We start from the raw sequence: 17,895 nt of genomic DNA, 5'->3' as shown, positions 1-17,895 counted from the left end.
GATATTTATTACATTGCCTTCAAATGAATAAACTTTAAATAGTTTTTCAGTTAATAATGATATTTACCTTTTCTTTGAAGCCTGATGGCATTCCTCTCAACTGCTATAATTTAGGCTTGGTGCTAGGATTCCTGACCTAAGATTTAGCCTTGCATTCTAGATATAATAACCAAAAACCGAAGGTCACACTCAGAACTGACAAAGAGAAACCAGACTGCATAGTGTGACTGACATCTTTTGTCCGCACCAGACCTCTAAACGATTCCATATTCCTCGGTATTTACCAGTTTTGAGGTCAGAATAATGGGGTGCCATGAATTCCCGAGTGGCCCCTTTAATTTCTGAATTTTTTATTTTTCAATTTTTTGCTGACATCATGTGGAGGGCATGCGCAATGATGTCAGTGTTGTGAGCAGACTGCCAGCCTGTCGGAATATGGCTGAGGGCTTGAGGGGGTGTGTGTACTACTGTGTTTGTTTACCTACCAAGCAAGTACACTTGCAGGCAAGCTGTTCATGGTTCACTCACGTTAGTGTACTTAAGTGCAGACAGACAGCCAGTGCACTTATTCCAGCAAGTCTGCAGCAGCAGTCATCACAAAGTCAAAGATGAAAACATATCACCACCAGCAGCACCACCAGACCCAGCTCTTCCCCCGGCTCTCAGGTACTGTACCATAAAAGAAAGAATTAAAAAACAAAAAGAAGTGCAATGCAATGCAGCTGTTAGTGCTTTTTTTTTTTTTTTTGAGGTTAAGAGAGAGAGATTATGAGATGTATTTATGGCCATCTGGGCTGGCACTCGATGTTTTATGTGCCAACAGCAACCAATTTTATCCTTTTCTCAAGTGAAGTTTAAATGTTGCTACATCTACTTGAATTCAGAATGTATATCATGACTGATGACTGCAAACTGCATAACTATAAAGGCATGTATTTTGTATTGAACAAATTTCCAAGTTAGCTGCAACATCTTGGAAGCTTTACTTGTATGAATTTACATCCCGATATAAAGAAGCACGTTCGAAGCAGAGAGGTTGCATAAGAGGTGGGAAGGTACTCATTGCTGTGTGGAACTGCTGGCAGGCCGGGATACTCTTAATGATTGGAAGGAGTCATTGCTATACAGAAGCAGTGCTGGAGACCTGCCAGTGTGGGAAGGGAGATAGGGAACACAATTAATACATAGAACTGATGCAGAGTGTATATGAGAATTTGGTACAGGTATATGATTACCTTATGAAAGTGGTAGCAAGGATATGGATGATACCTAAGGACGTCATATATGAACAGACAAGTAGTGGAGGCATGACAACATTGGGGGAGAGGTGGGAGAGGAATCTATCCCTTTTTCTTGTCCAGCATGGGAGTACAAATGAGATAAGTTAAAAGCAGCTCTGTGCCTTTGCAACATAACAACAGGGCAGTAGGAGATGGGACTGATTATATACAGTATGTATTTCAAGATGTAGCAATAAGTTGGGGTATGTACTTGGGCACACTACACAAAGTTGCATAATCTATAAAGAGATTTGTCATGAGCCAAGGGTCTTTGATTTCAGTTACCAGGAAACAGAATATTTTTGCTACAGTCTTCAAAATATGGCCATTTTAAACTGACTATTAAGAATGTTGTAACACTAGATTATAGGATACTGTTGGTGTTTTTTATAGACTCTTTTTTAAATATGATCTTCCCAAGGAAGTAAAAAAATGCCTGCAATTTATCTTCACTCTGTTACGGTTCTGAAAACCATGGACTAGGTCAGATCCTGACAAATGCTTAAAGCTGGATTTTGTATCCATTGAATGATTCAAATCCAGTGCATTATTTACTGAATTGTGGAAATGCTAGTAGCTACATATAGATAGGTCGAGATTCATCTGTGAAAATGACCAAATACAGTGGGTCGTTTATGTATTTGTACAAACATTCAGTTTTAGTGTATTTGCCTTTAAGTTATTGCCCAGAAGCAATGAAAATGTCATATTAAAGCTTACAATCACACCATGTTAACACAGAGGACACATTTTAGAAATGTCACTTGAACAATTATGTCATTTATATTTTAAAACTAATTTTCTATCACATTGCAATTATTGTAATGTCAACAAGATAACAATGCCACAACAAATTAAATGATTACACACATAAGAAATGGGTACAAATGACGCAGATTTGGAAAAAGTTTTGTAATAAAGAGTTGTTTACTTATATGTTTCTAATCAAAGCAATTTAAAGGGCAATGGTATAGTAAATTAAGAGGGAACTAGCTTTACTGGTGATGTGGGTGAAATCAGACAGCTGAAAGCTGGAAACAGGGACATAGTCATTTTATATCAATATATTACAGTTTCCTTATATAAATAAACATTATATAGAAAGATTACTTATAAAATCAGGGCCACATCTAAAATGGCTGTCCATATCCTATTCTAATATTGCTGTCTTAAGTTTTGCAATGTGATGCTATGGTAGAGTCTTTTGCTAGAGTTGCGCAAAAAGTCCTGGTATAGGCAATCTGGTTTTACTACCCAGGATAATGACAAAAGGTGTTAAGTTAACCTTCATAACTGTCTCTAAACAATCTCATATGCATTTATTTTACTTTCATCCCCCTTTCCTGTCTCCTTCTAAGACTTTTAAGACCATTTAGTGTTAGCAAAGTTTTATTTGAGAAGAATGTATTTGTGCTGCTCTGCCCCTGTAGAATAATAAGCAGGGTAATTAAATAATAATGAACAGTGTAATTACAGAAATTAAACCGCATCCAGAATTGTACTTTTTCTGTCTGTAACTGATTGATTTGTTGACACATATTTGAGTAGAATAAAATGTTTAATCATAAGAAACTAATGCACAAGTTTATTGTGTCACTTAATTTTCTGTTAGTAAAATATAATGGCCAATGAATTACACTACTGACCTGACTGCATTTTCATTAACTTCAAATCCAAATTCTAATTACTTTTAACAGTAATAACATGTTACCGAGACTATATTAAAGTTTAGTTTACATTGGGAATTAAGGAGAAACTAATCAAAACTGAGCCTGGGGGAAATGTTTCATTTTGGTGCTTGAGCTGCAGTTAATTTTATTTTTATAAAAGAAAACTGTATTTTAGTTTTGCACAAGTTCAAATATTAATATAAATAAAACACTATTGTTATTCTGCTTATTTTGTGTTTCATGATCATATTTTGGTTGTCTGTTCTTCAGTTTGCACTTAAAAGTTGGTATCTCACAATTCCATTTGAGTGGGTGGGGTTACATAATTATGTATGCAACTTTTATATTAATCAGCGTACAGATGTTTGGCCCGTTGTACCTATTTTTCATTGTCCTTTGCCCAGACTTTTGATGTTTCCAGCTTGAGAGGTATGGTCTGCACACTTATTAGAACTTCAGAATAAACATACTTCCATTCACTCCTCTTTTTAAAATAACAAGTTATAGGTTCTGCAATTCAACACGTTTTGGTCACACAATTTAATTACAAAACATACTAAATATATTTCACAATGGTAATACATTTTAAAGCAAATATGTTTAACATATCATTTTGCAGTTTTCATTTTCAATGTACAATCAGTATTCGTCTTTTCATTCAACTCTGGTGATTTTGTAGAATTCAAAAATGCTTATCATCACATCCCTGGTCATCTAGACTTCAGACATTTCTTAAGGATTTGTGTGCCTGGATCACATTATCAGTTATCTGCCTTACCCTTTATATTATCCATTGCACCAAGAGTGTTCAAAGAATATCTAGCTCTGGTTGTAGCTCATTGCAGTCTACAGGTTATCCACATTTTTCCAATTTAGACAACTTACTTATCTTTGCAGAATCTGTTTCAAAGTGTCAGGAATCACTCTTTTGGGTGAGAGATCTCTTACTCAAGCTGGAATTGCCAAATTAGTAAAAGTAAAATGATTCTTCATGAAGCTTGTTTGGGAGGATATTGGTGTACCAAAAGACATTGTCTTTGATCACCTCCTCTTTAACATGCTCACCAACATGTTCCTGTTATGTCAACTTGAAACCTCAGTTTGAAGAGCTTTTCTTCCACAGGAAAATAGATCTTTATCTAGATCTATTTCTTAGGTTTTCCACTGAAACTTTAGTCAGTGTGAAGGGATACCTCAGGACTTTGGTTCTCATGGCATCTGTAATTCTCATGTTAAACCTGGCAGGACTCCACATGAGAAAGATAAAGTGGCATTGGAAATGTCTATGGTCCCAGCATCCACACCTTTTATCTTTTAAAATTCCAGTGCTGGTGTTTGTCAGAAAAGAAATCATTTGATGGAGACAGATATCTGGGAAATCCGGGTCTCCTCTTCCCCTTCCCTGCTCCAAAGCAATCAGTCATCACAGATACTTCAGACTTCCCTTGGAGAACAGTTTCAGGAGGGATAAGGTGAGACACCAAGGACAGATGCTAGCACATAAATGTCAAGGAGATGTTTATTTTCAATTAGGCTTTCAACACACATATTTATATAAGGGGGTCTTATGGAGAGTTATCCCTATTTTATTTTCAATAGGGAAAGGGTTTCTTTGATAACTAATCCCTCTTTTGTGCCTAAAGTGCTATTCCAACCATATGTATTTGACTCCATTGGTTGTGAAGCCATGTGAGAGATATTTTAAAGTCTTGGTCACCCTACAAAATACATCAAGGAAACCTATTATTTTTAAGGCCTATAAAGCTGCCAATATTCTCTGTAGTGGTACAAAGACAGACCTGGGTAACATCCAAGCTGCAAATATACAGTGGATATAAAAAGTGTACACACCCCTGTTAAAATGCCAGGTTTTTGTGATAAAAAAACGAGACCACAATAAATAATTTCAAAACTTTCCCCACCTTTAATGTGACCTATAACCTGTCCAATTCAATTGGAAAACAAACAAATCTGTTAAGGGAAACATATAAAAAATAAAAAATATATAATAAGCTGGTTGCATAAGTGTGCACACCCTTAAACTAATACTTTGTTGAAGCATCTTTTGATTTAATTACAGTACTCAGTCTTCTTGGGTAGGAGTTTATCAGCATGGCACATCTTGACTTGGCAATATTTGCCCACTCTTCTTTGCAAAAGTGCTCCAAATCTGTCAGATTGCGAGGGAATCTCTTGTGCACAACCCTCTTTAGGTCACCACACAGATTTTCTATTGGATTTAGGTCTGGGCTCAGGCTGGGCCATTCCACAACTTTAATTTTCTTTTGGTGAAGCCATTCTTTTGTTGATTTGGATGTATTCTTGGGGTCATCGTTGTGCTGAAAAGTGAAATTCCTCTTCATCTTCAACTTTCTAGCAGATGCCTGAAGATTATGGGCCAAAAGTGACTGGTATTTGGAACTGTTCATAATTCTCTCCACCTTGACTAAAGCCCCAGTTCCAGCTGAAGAAAAGCAACCCCAAAGCATGATACTGCCACCACCATGCTTCACCGTGGGGATGGTGTTCATTTGGGGATGCAAAGTGTTGTTTTTGTGCCAAACATACCTTTTGGAATTGTGGCCAAAAAGTTCAACCTTGGTCTCATTTAGACATAAAACATTTTCCCACATGCTTTTGGGAGACTTAATGTATTGTTTTGAAAATTTTAGCTGGGCCTAGATTTTTTTTTGTGTAAGAAAAGGCTTCCATCTTACAAAAACCCCATAGTCAGGACATATAGAGAATACAGGAGATTGTTGTCACATGTAGTACACAACCAGTACTTGCCAGAAATTCCTGCAGCTCCTTCAGTGTTACTGTAGGTCTCTTGACAGCCTCCCTGACCAGTTTTCATCTTGTCTTTTCATCAGTTTTGAAGGGACATCCAGTTCTTTGCAATATCACTGTTGCCCCATATTTTCTCCACTTTTTGATGACTGTCTTCACTGTGTTCCATGGTATATCCAACGCTGTGGAAATTTTTTGTACCCTTCTCCTGACTGATACCTTTAACAATGAGATCCCTTTGATGCTTTGTAAGATCTCTGCGAACCATGGCTTTTGCTGTAGCAGGCAACTGAGTAAATCTCAGGAAAATCCTACTAGGACAGCTGAACTTTATTTGGGGATAATCAAAGTCTCTTTAATTGATGGCAGATGTGTAACCAAGAAGACTGAATGCTGTAATTAAATCAAAAGGTGCTTCAACAAAGTATTAGTTTAAGGGTGTGCACACTTATGCTACCAACTTATTGTACATTTTTTATTGTTTATATTTTTTCCCCTAACAGATTGGTTTGTTTTTCAATTGAATTGTACAGGTTATAGGTCGCATTAAAGGTGGGAACAGTTTTGAAATGATTTATCGTGGTCTCATTTTTTATATCACAAAAACCTGGCATTTCAACAGGGGTGTGTACACTTTTTATATCCACTGTATGCCGTTACTCTAACTGTGTTATGTATCATCCTCTCAGTTATACTACTATTTACTAAAGATAGGCACAGAACACAGAATAGAGAGGGTACTCTTCATACATTGGCATGTGCCTTGAGAAACATGTTCCAACACTTCCATCATGATGTTCAGTAGGCTGATGAGTGCGCCTGCCTTGCAAAAATTAATACTAATCACCATTTTTTAGGCATTATTGTGAAAGACAGCCAAAAGCAGGATCTATCACACAACAGTCATAACATAAAGATAATCTGTCAGCTGTTCAGGCCTTGCAGAATTAACCCCATACTTCAACATCAAGTAAGATACAAGGAGGCACTCAGATATTTGTGTTCCCTTGGCAGCTACTTCACAAGTAGTAACTACAGCTTGGCTAAACTACAGCTTGGCTATTTACAGTGGATTTAGGAACTTCCAAGGTGTCTTCACAGATATCTAGGATGTTGAGTAATACTGTGCAAGGAACAGTGGAAAAAAATAATAATGTAATTAGTCTAAAGATATTCCGATTTGCAATATTGAACCAGCAAGTAAGTTTAATAAATCTGTCAAGCAGTTTTAGTAAACATGCACGTAGACACACACAAACATACACACACACACACACACACACACACACACACACACACACACACACACACACACACACACACTCTCTCTCTCTCTCTCTCCCACTGTGTGTGTGTGTATCTGTATATATTTATATATCTATATATAGTTATATATATCTAAAACAGTGATTCATTTGATCAAAAAACTCATTTCATCTAAACCACAAAACACTGAAATGAATTTAACACTCAACTGTAAGAGAAAGTCTTTGTACATTTTTTCATTTTCTTTTTACATTTAAAAGGGGAGGGCATGAAGCTTGTACAGCTATTGTCAAACATTAGGCAGTTTTGGGTATTTAAAATGGAACTCCGTGCAATTAGTCACGAGCAAAGACCAGTCACATGCTGTGTGTGATATTAAGACGTGCCTAGCATCGAAATGCGATGTGCGAGGCCCAATAGGTGCAAGTGGAAGAAAAATCTTAATCAGGTTTGGGTGTTATCAAAATTGTAATTCTTTGATATTACATTATATGTGTATCTACAGATAAGTTAGGTAGTTCTTGGTTACAATTTCCTTTTGGAGGAAAAGGCTGTCTTACAACGCTATTGCTGTAAGATGTATAGTGTTATAAAGCAAAATGTTGTTGATCGTCACATCAATATGCATATAAAATGTAGTAATTTAGATTAGGAAGCAGAAATTGAAGGCATTAGAAGGGAGACTGGCTTGACTGGTGACTATTCAGAGAATGATAGAATGAATCAACTTTTCACAGGTAATTTCAAAACAGGGTCTAAGGAAGGGTGATCTAAAGAAATCTGGACCAACAATCAGGTAATTCAAACAGAGGATAGTTCATTGACACCAAAATGTCTAATAATTATGTGAAACTTGGGTGTGCAAACAGATTATTTATGGACTGTGAGGGAAGGTGATGGGAGTAAGGAGAAGACAGTTCATAGTACAAAAATATTTACAAACATAGAGACACAAACAGACTGCCAGCTTTTGTTATAAGAAATGAGTGTGTTGAATGTTTAAATGATTCGGTGTGTAAGGAACAGAAGTAAACTATCAGGAATAGTGATCATATGGAAAATAGTTTTGGACACTATAACTACGAATAGCAGGATAAAGAAAAGAGCAGTTGGTGGAAATTTTAAAACTAGTTACCAGCATATGGAACAAACAAAGGGTCAGAGGTCAGTGGTATTAGCAATCAGTGATTCTGTGATAAGGAAATATATTAGACCACTGTGTACTTTAGGTATTTACTGTGGGAGTAAATTACAGGATATCCATTTTTGTTTACAAATGTTAAAAAGGCATGCATTCTTATGAATGTATTATACATCTTGGTGTAAATGATTTAAGCAAGACTCCTTTGAAGTATATGTGTGGATTGGTACAACAAATTTATGAGATTAAGGGAAAATGAGACTCGTTTTTGTATTTCTGAAAGTCTACCTTCCTTAGCTTTAACAGATTATCAGTATAATAAGGCCAGATTTTATTAGACTATACGAAGATTTTAAGACATATAAGAAATTATTTGATAATGATGGTCTCCAGCTATGCTATTTTTGTGGACACTGGACAACATCAGCTATGTAGTTAGAAATGTCAATGGAATACTAAAGAAAAAAATTGAAAATGTATTAGGCAAATGCTAGGAGCCTTACTTTTATCACTGGTGTTTATAAATTTAAATATCAATATAAATTATTATTGAAGTACTTCAGAGTGGTTTAATTAATTGATCTCAGCACGGCTTCATGAAGGATCACTCTGCTTTTTCTTATTTGGTACATTTTTATGATGCAGTCTGACTGGCATTAGATTTAGTATTATCTGTAGTTGCTGCTTATATGGATTTGTCTAAAGCCTTTGATAGCACACCACTTCATATTATTACTGAAGTCATGCAGGAGCATTTCATTAATTCCTGTTTGGTACATTTGCTTTCTAACTGGTTAGATGGTAGATTACAAAGGGTTAATATAGTGCATAACCCAGGGAAGTACGGTAAATTCCTTAAAAGTTGTTGAATATTTTAATTAGTGCATAACCCAGGGAAGTACGGTAAATTCCTTAAAAGTTATTGAATATTTTAATTAGTGCATAACCCAGGGAAGTACGGTAAATTCCTTAAAAGTTGTTGAATATTTTAATTAGTGCATAACCCAGGGAAGTACGGTAAATTCCTTAAAAGTTGTTGAATATTTTAATTAGTGCATAACCCAGGGAAGTACGGTAAATTCCTTAAAAGTTGTTGAATATTTTAATTAGTGCATAACCCAGGGAAGTACGGTAAATTCCTTAAAAGTTGTTGAATATTTTAATTAGTGCATAACCCAGATTATGTTCCGGTTAAAACAAAAAGGGATGAAAGTTAACACAGAAAAAGTGTAACTTTATATTTTGGCAAATCAAATATTAATATTGTCATTAAATTGGGACAGACTGAACTGAAATAATTGTCGGAATATAAAGACTTTGGTGTAATAGTAACAATTTAAGTTATAGGAAGCATGTTTAAGTTATTAAAGTAAAGGCTATTAGAGTTATTGGGTTAATTTTCAGGAACTTTGATGCCAAGAATAAGGAATGCTTAACAAAACATTTTTTATCAAATGTGTGAGCCCAGTTATTGAAAATAATATGTTAGGTAAATGTGATCTGTTAGTACTTGATGGCATACAGTGAACGTTCACAAAGAGGATCACAGATCTTAGGGAAAATTCATATACTTCCAGATTGCAAAATCTGGGACTTTTTTCTATTAGTTATAGGTATTTACAAGGAAAATTATGCCTTCGATATAAAGCTATCATGAATGAAGAGTTACATTTGCTTCTGAATTTAGAACTAAATAATTCAAGTAAAAATACCAGAGGGTCAGTTATATCTATAAGGCAGGAAGGTGCAGGACCATTCTGAGAACTAGATATCTATCAAAGTTGGTTTATAACTGAAACAGACTGCCTTTACTCATACATGAATCACAGTCATTGCAATTGTTTAAAAAAATTTAGATACTTGGGCAGGGAGTAGGACTTTTTCTTAGATCTGAAATCTGTGTTATAATAAGGTTTTTGAACTGAAAATATCACATGTACTAAATATACATCCCAAAAAAATTTGCTGCAGGGCAAGCATCTCTGCATCCCCAAAAACAGGGGATTTTATCCACAGACCCGTAACTTAAATAAACTAACTCCACAGTTGTACAACCATGGAGAAAAGAAAATACTTCTGACACTGAATTATTTTAGTGCACATACATAAACTTGGAGGTGCGTGTTAGTGTAATTTGCATTATAATTCCTATCCACCAAAACCAAACCAACAAACCTTGGCAGACATGTACTATTTTTCCCTATGTAAATCTTCACAGACATGTATATTTTTCCCTGTGTAAACCTTGGCAGACATGTATATTTTTCCTGTGTAAACCTTGGCAGACATGTACTATTTTTCCCTATGTAAATCTTCACAGACATGTATATTTTTCCCTGTGTAAACCTTGGCAGACATATATATTTTTCCTGTATAAACCTTGGCAGACATGTACTATTTTTCCCTATGTAAATCTTAACAGACATAATATTTTTCCCTGTGTAAACCTTGGCAGGCATAGAATTTTTCCCTGTGTAAACCTTGGCAGATGTATAGTATTTTCCCTGTGTAAACCTTCACAGACATGCATACCTCTCAACTATTCAGATTTTCACAGAATATCTAGATTTTTGCCTCATAATAATTTGGTTTGTTCCTCATAGACATTGTATTTTTATAGCAAATCAGTGAGGATTGAATTCACTGAATAATGACAGACGTTTGAGTTTCAGATGTCATAGCCTCCAGAAAACTCATGGTAACACAAAGCATTTTATTGTAAGTTTATAAGAACAATATTTCAAATGCGTCCCATTTTTGTCTCCCACCCCCCCCCTTTATTTATGGTTTTGTCTGGATTTCTTGATGTAAGAGTTTGAGAAGTAAGCAGATGTGTACTATTCTTCCTCATACCTCTCAATCTGGAAACATCAGAAATCTGTACAAAGGTCCATGAAAAATAGGTACAAATATGTAAGCTGATTAACATAACATTTGCATACATAGTTATGTAACCCCACCCACTCCAATTGAATTGTGGGATATGAACTTTCAAACACAAATTGAAAAACAAACAAAATATGGCCATAAGGACCACTTGAATATAATACCATGTAATACTGGAGGACAAAATGGACAAACATGTTGTGACTTTCATCTTACTAATAAAAAAGGTTGATTAAAAACATACAGAAAGCCTCATATCAAGGCAATGTCTTAAAATTCAGTATTTGGAAAACTGACAGAATGCCTAGTACAGATCCATTCTGAAGCTTTAGTATTTGGTCTTGTTTTATGTTGACCATCTTCACCAGTTTATGACAAAAGTACCCTTTTATTAAAAAGCATAGGAGGTCACATCCGGTACATGTCTGAAAACCAAGGACCATATAGAAGTAGGTGTGTCATATCTTGTAATGTAAATCAGAAGTGACTTAGCTATCAAACACCTTTCTACATGACATAAAATTAGATAACTTGATATTGCAGTCAAAATATAAATTGATGTATCTGTGGTTGTGTTAACACTGAAGTTTATAAGGTGTGCATGTGTGTGTCTATGTATAAGTGTGTGTATACTAAATGAAGTTCTGTGATGGTTAATAATGTTATGGAAATAATACTTCAGCTTGCAAGGTGTCACAGGTCAGTTTGCTATAAATATGCATTTTCTGCAAGTCAGAAGTAGTACAGAATCTTATGTACTCACCAAGCATTTTTTAAACATACATTTAACTTTACTAAGGCAATGTCAAAAGAGGCATTTAAATAGTATGTAGAAAAACATGTATTTAATTGTAGTTCCAAACATACAGTTCCATCAATATATCTCTAATATTGCAAAGATTCAGAACAGCTGAGATAAACAATATAGTACTGCATAACCCCCTGTCTCCAGTCCTAGACACAGACACTTGTGTTATTAGCTCTGGAATCCAGGCCAGAGTTCCACTGGTCAATTATCTGAGCAGCAAAACATTGGAATTAAAACCAATGAAAATAGTCTTTCATGAAATGACTGAAAACTAGTCTTTCGCTGCAAGTCTAATTCCATCTGGATTACTTATCTAAATACATTTTCATATTTCAGTCTTTCATTGCTTCTTAAATACATGCATCATAATAAAAAGCATAACCCAGTTGGAATCCTAAGCTGACGGAAAAGTTATAGTCTTTGCTTGCCTTGGTATAACTCCACATGATTATCAGTGACCAAATTCAGTCTTTTTTTAAGGTGGCCAACATAGTGGATCTCACTTGCTAAGTTTGTTTGTTTGTTTCTGTTTTTTCCCTTGCTCAAACTACTGGGATTCAATGTTCTGTTGAAAGCCAGCTCTAGTCACTGCTTGTATGGTGTAGTGGTGCATGGATGCTTGGCTTTCTGCAAGAGTGTTCGTTCTATACTCAGATTTCCTCCCAGTTCTCCAAATATACCATTTGTTGGGGTACACTAAACCAGTCATACATATATATATATATATATATATATATATATATATATATATATATATATACACACACACACACACACACATATACATATATAAAGATATATATATATTTATATATTATATTTACCATTGCTAACATGGTAATATAAAATAATAACAGCAATAATAATAACAAAAAAGTCTGTTAGCACTACAAATATGAATCTGAACACTAGCTGGATTTGTCTGTCAGAAGTCCATAAAAGATTAATGTGGGCCTGATATGTAACGCAGATAAAAAATAAATATGGTGCATGAGTTCTTGTGATCTCCCTTATAATACAGCTGCAGAACACTGTATTGATAAAACAGTTTGCAAAAGCAGCATGCCTGTTTACTAATAATAACTGAGCTTGTGGAAGAGAACCAGTTACACATTAAATTAGCCATTTTCTGGTAGTGAACTGTCCATTCTGAATCTGTGTATTTATAGTCAGATTAGAAACAACAGGTATGTTATCAGTCAGCATACCTGCTGTAAGATTTTATATCTTGTTTATCTGTGTTCTTTGCAAACTGGTAAGAATCAGTGTATATGAATGGTAATGTAGAAAGTGCATGATGTTTACTAAAGAGGTTAAAGTAGCCTTATGGGTTAGTGTTACTGGGTGCAGAGCATTAGAAAAGGGTATTGTGCTTATAACAACCATTCATAATTAAAAGTGAATCAACAACTTTGGGAAAGATAAATGGGCCACCAGTACAGAAGCTCAGATGAGTGAGGAAGAGGAAGAAATTAAGAGTGATGCACAGAGATATACACACTTACACTTACACACACACACACACACACACACACACACACACACACACACACACACACACACACACACACACAAAATAAATAAACCAGCAGCACCTCGGCAGCACAATAAATAAATCGGCAGCACAATAATAAAAACAGCAGCACAATAAATAAACCAGCAGCGCAATAAATAAACCAGCAGCACAATAAATAAATCGGCAGCATAAACCAGCAACACAATAAATAAACTGGCAGCATAATAAATAAACCAGCAGGAGTCTTGCTTTACCTTCCTTTCCAAGCCCCAGCTTCCATTTCTAGAAGTAACTGCATAAATTGCAGTTACGTTTCAACATTCCAACTTCCTTGCGGCTTCCAGAAATGCATGCATGTTATGTTGTTGAGCCCGTGAGCTCAGTTCTGACAGGCTGGCATAGAGCTGACATCATCACGTACATGATGACGTCAGCTCAAAAAAGCAAAAAAAAAAATTTTAAATAAAAAGATGGGAAATTCGGAAATTAAGGTGTGCCACTAGAGAATCGTGGCACCCCATTATTTGGACCACAAAACTGGTAAAATCTGAGTAATTTGGTATGGATGGGAGGTATGTAATGGATTGCACGTCCCCTCCTCAGCCATGGCATTATCCCATTACTTGGTTGTCTTTCCCCAGTTACGAGGAAAAAAAAAATGTTCAAGCCAGTCAATGTGCGTACTATTTTCTTATTTTTACTTTTTACAATAATCACACCTTTATATTTAAATCTTGTATTTAATATTTTACTACAGAAACATCGACAGACATTTCCTAAACAAAACAGTGTTTAATTGAAAACAGACCTAGCATGAGTAACACTTAATTTCTCTTCCCCTGGAACTCACATTTATTGAAAATGTATCTGGCGACCTATTAGACTATAACAGAAATGGTGGGATTCATAGTCAAATAGCATATAGTGAAGCACTAATTAATGATGATTTGAGGGGTACAGGTATTGAAAAGACAAATGTATTTGCTAACAGTCTGGGACAGCCCACTGGATGCATACACCCCTTTTCACAAGCAATGCAGGAGCACAGTCTGTTGAAGTGACTTAGGCGAAGTCACATAGTAGGCAAACCGAAGGCTGAAGAAATCAAATCATGCACTATAGAAGCAGTTCATTAACAACTCGTAGCCTAATTGAACTAAGTACCAGACGGATTGCTGTAGTGCATTTCATACTTGTGTATCTGCACCAGGAAAGCTAAATTAAAATGTATTTGTAGATAACATATTAACATTACATTCACAGAATTCACACTGACCAGTTTATTTAAAGCCAAATAATAAACACACAGTCGGCAATCAACAAAACAAGGACACCAAGGGTTGTACTCAAAAAGCATGGCTCATATGATGATGCTCTAATTAACACCATAACTACAGTGAGATCAATGGCAGATTAAGTGTACCTTTGGGCCTGGGCTGGTTTCAAACAATTTCCTACCCTTACACACATTTTTGGAACCATGCATAAGTGAATGTATTTTTTCATTCACCATCCTGATTGCTTTAAGTTATATTTCTTGTCTAATACAGAAACATTTGTTAGAATGTTTTTTAAATTTTTAGTTTTTGAACATTTTCTTCCAGTAAGCAGTAAAGCAAAATATTTGAACCAATAATGTCAAAAGTACCCATGTCAGGACATTTCATCCGTAATGGGCCATTCAAGCAGCTGTAATTATTATCCACCAATATTCATACTAAATGATTACAGCCACTTTATTGACTGTGTACATATCACGTCTGATTGTGATAAAAAAGATCACAGTAAAATATTCAAATTTGCTTTACACGAATGCACACTAGTCCTGCAAAGATAGACTAATGACTTTTAACTTTATCAACTCAGCAGGGCCAATCATTCCACAGATATTCCCAAACTTAACAATTATAGCTACATTGTTGACTGCATCCTTCTTAAATGTCTGTAAATAATAACAATAATAATGACTAAAGTCACAAATTTCAAATTTGTTTCACACAAAAACACAGTAGCCAAAGTATTTCTGCTTGATACACACACACACACACACACACACACACACACGCACACACACACATGCACATACACACAAGCACACACATACACACACACACACACACACACACACACACACACACACACACACACACACACACACACACATGCATGCACACAAGTACACACACACACACAGACACACACACACACACACACACACACACACACACACACACACACACACACACACACACACACACACACATGGGCTATGTTGCATCAAACATGGTGTGCTGGTGATATTGCTAAACATTCCCTGAACCAGTTCAGCTATGAAATAATTGAATGGCCTTTAAACAACAACAGTTGCTTTAAACCAGTGTCTGGGTAAGTGAATTGCTCAGTGTCGCACAGTAGGTTAATGAAGGTGAAAAGTTTCAAACCCTTGCCACAGGAAACAGTTTATTGGTGAACTGGAGCTTTTTACCACAGTAACAATTTTTAGCTAAGTGCAGAAATTCTTTATAGTTCTTTATAATTTGATATTGTATTGAAGATTGTATCACAGTAATATGCAATGATGACTACATAATGGATGCTGAAGATTAGACAGGTCTGATAATTACTCCAAATAATACAGACTATATGATCTAACAAAAATCAATGCCTTTGCAATTGCTAGAGGCTGTAAAGAAGGTGCTGAAAAATATATTAATAAAATGCAACATGTTTAGACTGCTAAAATGTAACATGTTTAGACTATGTGAGGGAGGGCGGAGATCTGTAGTTCCTGTGAACAGGGTTTGATTCCCTTAGCCCTCATTTGCCTACTGTGTGACTTTGAGCAAGTCACTTAACCAGACATTGCTACCTGGTTAATAAATGGATATTATCATTATTTTTATTAAACAATTAAAGAACGCAAATGCTGCATCAGTCCACATGTCATACAAAAATCAGAAATATTACTGCATACAACATAATGTTTTTGAGTGTGTGTGTGTCTGAGTGGGGGTTACATTCTTGCAAGACACCTGCATCTTATTTTTGACCTCCCTTTGTCTTCTGTGCCATTAATCCCCTCCGACATCACTCAGTAAAGGTTTGATTAACTTGAATGGCTGATAATGCCGTACTGTTGCAACATACTCCTCCAAAGTTAATGAAACCGGATCATGGACAAATGGTGCCCCATGCAAGGAAATGAACGAGGCCTCTGCAGGCCATACCAATATCCCATTACTTTGCTGTTTCTCCCAATTACCATAAACAACTGTTCAAACCTGTCAGTGTACGTATTATTTTATTTCTTATTTTTCAATTATCACAGAGATTCATTTAAAACCTTTATTCAGAATTTTACAGAAAAATATTGACAGCCATTTTCTAAACAAAACAAAACACTTTCATGTAGAAAAAAAGACTTAGCATGAGAAACAGTAAACTTATTTGCCCTTAAAATTCACATTTTGTGAAAATGCATCTGGCAACGCGTTTAACTACAAGAGATGTGCTGGAATCCATCCTGAAACAGAAGTACTAATAAGCGGCTAAGAGAACATTGCAGGAATTTGAAAGACAAATGTGTAACAAATTTGCTAACAGGAGCCTGGGACAGCCCATTGGACATGAGTCCCTTTTCAGGAGCAGTCGTTTAGTACTATCTGGTGAAGTAATTCAGCAGAGCCCATAGACGATGAATGAAGGCCGAGAGAATCAAACCAAGTACTGCAGGAAAGAATGATAACAACTCATAGCCTTACTTCTCTGCACTAAGTGTTAGACAAACTGTTGTAGCCCAAACACAGTGCATTTTACACCTGTGTGCCTGCAAAAAACAGGTAAATTAAAAATATATTCACAGTTGAAAAGACTTCATGCTGTCCAATTTATTTGCAACTAAATAAATACACTGTCAACATTAAGAAGAACAAATTATCACATCCAAAGAACTTGGCTGATATGATAATACTCCTATTTTACTATTGATTTGATCATGGATAGGTCATAAATCTGAGATAAAATGTAAGATGTTCTGGAAAACTAGAGATAAATAAGCAGACTGTCAGTTGGTGTTGAGGATTAGGTCTACATTTTCTGTCTTGAAAGTACAGGGTTTGACTCTGTCAGAACACTTAATTAGAAGGGAATTTTTCACACATACTTTTATACACGTGTGTACACACACACACACACACACACACACACACACACACACACACACACACACACACACACACACACACACACTTTTGTTCATTTACCACCAGTGTGTCTCCCTGTTTTATCCTACATTCAGGATCTACTGTGCTGAAGATAAAAGCAACAAAAGTAGTCCAGTCCGCTCGCACTTGGAAAAAAACGAAAAAAGCACACATTGATTTGAGCTCCAGGAAGGTTCTCTCATTGGCTCAAAATCTCTGTCAATGAGAAATGCTGGATGAATAGAGACAAATTACGCAGAAGAGTTAAAGTTACAGCTGCTGTAGAGAAGGAATTTTTAAACAGTTTTTTATGTATTGTACAGAGGAGTTAGAAGT

At 35.7% G+C, this 17,895-nt stretch overlaps 1 protein-coding gene across 3 annotated transcripts in view; it reads right to left on the bottom strand.

The window, feature by feature from the left end:
• Positions 1-17,895, bottom strand: part of PHACTR1 (phosphatase and actin regulator 1) — a 1,877,004-nt gene that overhangs the window by 318,762 nt on the left and 1,540,347 nt on the right. The window lies entirely within an intron of this gene.

This window comes from Protopterus annectens, chromosome 3.part0 (assembly GCF_019279795.1).
Source record: "Protopterus annectens isolate FY-2018-M chromosome 3.part0, PAN1.0, whole genome shotgun sequence".
NCBI classification, from domain to species: domain Eukaryota; kingdom Metazoa; phylum Chordata; order Ceratodontiformes; family Protopteridae; genus Protopterus; species Protopterus annectens.
Note: the sequence above shows the minus strand (reverse complement) of the source record. Positions and strands in the feature narration are given on the sequence as shown.